The 4,536-nt window shown below is 42.8% G+C and overlaps 1 non-coding gene across 1 annotated transcript; it reads left to right on the top strand.

The window, feature by feature from the left end:
* Positions 1-4,124: 4,124 nt before the first annotated feature.
* On the top strand, positions 4,125-4,232 carry LOC130964439 (small nucleolar RNA R71). The gene has a single exon (XR_009080534.1). It is a non-coding gene; the product is annotated as a small nucleolar RNA R71 (small nucleolar RNA).
* Positions 4,233-4,536: the final 304 nt, after the last annotated feature.

The following is a 4,536-nucleotide window of genomic DNA, read 5'->3' as shown; positions in this document are numbered from 1 at the left end:
CTTATTGCCTTGGATCACAACTTTATTTCTTTCTTTTTTTTTTCTTTCTTCTTTTCTTTCTTTCTTTTTTTTTCGTTTGCTTCTTTCTTTTTTTTTTTGTATTCACTGCTTTTTCTTGCTTCAAGAATCATTTTTAATGATTTTTCAGATCCTCAGTAACATGTCTCCTTTTTCATCATTCTTTCAAGAGCCAACATTCATGAACCACAAATTCAAAAGACATATGCACTGTTCAAGCATACATTCAGAGAACAAAAGTGTTGCCACCACATCAAAATAATTAAACTGTTATAAAATTCAGAATTCATGCAATTCTTTCCTTTTCAATTAAGCACGTTTTATTTAAGAAAAGGTGATGGATTCATAGGACATTTATAACTTTAAGGCATAGACACTCAGACACTAATGATCACAAGACACAAACATGGATAGACATAAGCATAAAAAATCGAAAAACAGAAGAACAAATAACAAGGAAATCAAAGAACGGGTCCACCTTAATGATGGCGGCTCTTTCTTGCTCTTGAAGATCCTATGGAGTGCTTAAGCTCCTCAATGTCTCTTCCTTGTCTTTGTTGCTCCTCCCTCATGATTCTTTGGTCTTCTCTAATTTCATGAAGGATGATGGAGTGTTCTTGATGCTCCACCCTTAGTTGTCCCATGTTGGGACTCAACTCTCCTAGGGAGGTGTTTAGTTGCTCCCAATAGTTTTGTGGAGGAAAGTGCATCCCTTGAGGTATCTCAGGGATCTCATGATGAGAGGGGTCTCTTGTGTGCTCCATCTTTTTCTTGGTAATGGGCTTGTCCTCATCAATGGTGATGTCTCCCTCTATGTCAACTCCAACTGAATAACAGAGGTGACAAATGAGATGAGGAAAGGCTAGCCTTGCCAAGGTGGAAGGCTTGTCCGCCACTTTATAGAGTTCTTGGGCTATAACCTCATGAACTTCCACTTCTTCTCCAATCATGATGCTATGGATCATGATAGCCCGGTCTATGGTAACTTCGGACCGGTTGCTAGTGGGGATGATTGAGCGTTGTATGAACTCTAACCATCCTCTAGCCACGGGCTTGAGGTCATGCCTTCTCAATTGAACCGGCTTTCCTCTTGAATCTTGCTTCCATTGTGCGCCCTCTTCAAATATGATTGTGAGGACTTGGTCCAACCTTTGATCAAAGTTGACCCTTCTTGTATAAGGATGCTCGTCTCCTTGCATCATAGGCAAGTTGAACGCCACCCTCACACTCTCCGGACTAAAATCCAAGTATTTCCCCCGAACCATAGTGAGATAATTCTTTGGATTCGGGTTCACACTTTGGTCATGGTTCTTGGTGATCCATGCATTGGCATAGAACTCTTGAACCATCAAGATTCCGACTTGTTGAATGGGGTTGGTGAGAACTTCCCAACCTCTTCTTCGGATCTCATGGCGGATCTCCGGATATTCACCCTTTTTGAGTGAAAAGGGGACCTCGGGGATCACCTTCTTCAAGGCCACAACTTCATAGAAGTGGACTTGATGCACCCTTGAGAGGAATCTATCCATCTCCCATGACTCGGAGGTGGAAGCTTTTGCCTTCCCTTTCCTCTTTCTAGAGGTTTCTCCGGCCTTGGATGCCATAATGGTTATGGAAAAATGAAAAAGCAACGCTTTTACCACACCAAACTTAAAATGTTTGCTCGTCCTCGAGCAAAAGAAGAAAGAAGAGAGTAGAAGAAGAAGAAATGAAGAAGAGGGAGATGGTGGTGTGTTCGGCCAAAGAGGGGGAGAAGTGGTTCGGCCATTATGGGTGGGTTTGGGAGGGAAAGTGGTTTGAATTTGAAGGGTGAGGTTGGTGGAGATTTATGAAGGATGGATGTGAGTGGTGAAGAGAAAGATGGGATTTGATAGGTGAAGAGTTTTTGGGGAAGAGGTGTTGAGGTGATTGGTGAATGGGGGAAGAAGAGAGAGAGTGATGGTGGGATGGGTGGGGGTCCTGTGGGGTCCACAGATCCTGTGGTGTCAAGGAAAAGTCATCCCTGCACCAAATGGCATCAAAATTCACGTTTTGAGCCATTTCTGGCGTTAAACGCCAGGCTGGTGCCCATTCCTGGCGTTTAACGCCAGGTTCTAGCCCTTTTCTGGCGTTTAACGCCAGTCTGGTACCCCTTTCTGGCGTTAAACGCCCAGAATGGTGCCAGACTGGGCGTTAAACGCCCAACTGCTAGGCTTACTGGCGTTTAAACGCCAGCAGCATCTTCCTCCAGGGTGTGCTGTTTTTCTTCCTGTTTTTCATTCTGTATTTGCTTTTTTCATTGTTCTTGTGGTTTCTTATGATCATCAACCTACAAAAAAGATAAAATAACAAAAGAAAATAGTTACTATAAAACATTGGGTTGCCTCCCAACAAGCGCTTCTTTAATGTCATTAGCTTGACAGAGAACTCTCATGGAGCCTCAGAAATACTCAGAACCGTGTTGGAACCTCCCAACACTAAACTTAGAGTTTGAATGTGGGGGTTCAACACCAAACTTAGAGTTTGGTTGTGGCCTCCCAACACCAAACTTAGAGTTTGACTGTGGGGGCTCTGCTTGGTTCTGTTTTGAGAGAAGCTCTTCATGCTTCCTCTCCATGATGATAGAGGGATATCCTTGAGCCTTAAACACCAAGGATTCTTCATTCACTTGAATGATCAACTCACCTCTATCAACATCAATCACAGCCTTTGCTGTGGCTAGGAAGGGTCTGCCAAGGATGATGGATTCATCCATGCACTTCCCAGTCTCTAGGACTATGAAATCAGTAGGAATGTAATGGTCTTCAACTTTTACCAAAACATTCTCTACAAGTCCATGAGCTTGTTTTCTTGAATTGTCTGCCATCTCCAATGAGATTCTTGCAGCTTGTACCTCAAAAATCCCTAGCTTCTCCATTACAGAGAGAGGCATGAGGTTCACACTTGACCCTAAGTCACACAAGGCCTTCTTGAAGGTCATGGTGCCTATGGTACAAGGTATTGAAAACTTCCCAGGATCTTGTCTCTTTTGAGGTAATTTCTGCCTAGACAAGTCATCCAGTTCTTTGGTGAGCAAGGGAGGTTCATCTTCCCAAGTCTCATTTCCGAATAACTTGTCATTTAGCTTCATGATTGCTCCAAGGTATTTAGCAACTTGCTCTTCAGTGACATACTCATCCTCTTCAGAGGAAGAATACTCATCAGAGCTCATGAAAGGCAGAAGTAAGTCCAATGGAATCTCTATGGTCTCATTTTGAGCCTCAGATTCCCATGGTTCCTCATTGGGGAACTCAGAGGAGATTGGTGCACGCCCATTGAAGTCTTCCTCAGTGGCGTCCACCTCCTCTCTTTCCTCTCCATATTCGGCCATGTTTATGGCTTTGCACTCTCCTTTTGGATTTTCTTCTGTATTACTTGGGAGAGTACTAGGAGGGAGTTCAGTAATTTTCTTGCTCAGCTGACCCACTTGTCCTTCCAAATTTCTGATGGAGGACCTTGTTTCATTCATGAAACTTTGAGTGGTTTTGATTAGATCAGAGACCATTGTTGCTAAGTCAGAGGTATTCTGCTTAGAACTCTCTGTCTGTTGCTGAGAAGATGATGGAAAAGGCTTGTTATTGCCAAGCCTGTTTCTTCCACCATTATTGTTATTGAAACCTTGTTGAGGTCTCTCTTGATTCTTCCATGAGAAATGTGGGTGATTCTCCATGAAGAATTATAGGTGTTTCCATAGGGTTCTCCTAGGTAATTCACCTCTTCCATTGAAGGGTTCTCAGGATCATAAGCTTCTTCCTCAGATGAAGCATCCTTAGTACTGCTTGGTGCATTTTGCATTCCAGACAGACTTTGAGAAATCAAATTGACTTGTTGAGTCAATATCTTGTTCTGAGCCAGTATGGCATTCAGAGTGTCAATCTCAAGAACTCCTTTCTTCTGACTAGTCCCATTATTCACAGGATTCCTTTCAGAAGTGTACATGAATTGGTTATTGCAACCATTTCAATTAGCTCTTGAGCCTCTGTGGGCGTCTTCTTCAAATGAAGAGATCCTCCAGCAGAGCTATCCAAAGACATTTTGGATAGTTCAGAGAGACCATCATAGAAGATACCTATGATGCTCCATTCAGAAAGCATGTCTGAGGGACATCTTCTGATTAATTGTTTGTATCTTTCCCAAGCTTCATAGAGGGATTCTCCATCCTTCTGTCTGAAGGTTTGGACTTCCACTCTAAGCTTACTCCATCTTTGAGGTGGAAAGAACTTTGCCAAGAAGGCATTGACTAGCTTTTCCCAAGAGTCCAGGCTTTCTTTAGGTTGAGAATCCAACCATATTCTAGCTCTGTCTCTTACAGCAAAAGGGAATAGCATCAGTCTATAGACCTCAGGGTCAACCCCATTAGTCTTGACTGTGTCACAGATTTGCAAGAATTCAGCTAAGAACTGATGAGGATCTTCCATTGAAAGTCCATGGAACTTGCAATTCTGTTGCATTAGAGAAACTAATTGAGGCTTAAGCTCAAAGTTGTTTGCTCCAATGGCA

This window comes from Arachis stenosperma, chromosome 2 (assembly GCF_014773155.1).
Source record: "Arachis stenosperma cultivar V10309 chromosome 2, arast.V10309.gnm1.PFL2, whole genome shotgun sequence".
In the NCBI taxonomy this organism is placed as follows: domain Eukaryota; kingdom Viridiplantae; phylum Streptophyta; class Magnoliopsida; order Fabales; family Fabaceae; genus Arachis; species Arachis stenosperma.
Note: the sequence above shows the minus strand (reverse complement) of the source record. Positions and strands in the feature narration are given on the sequence as shown.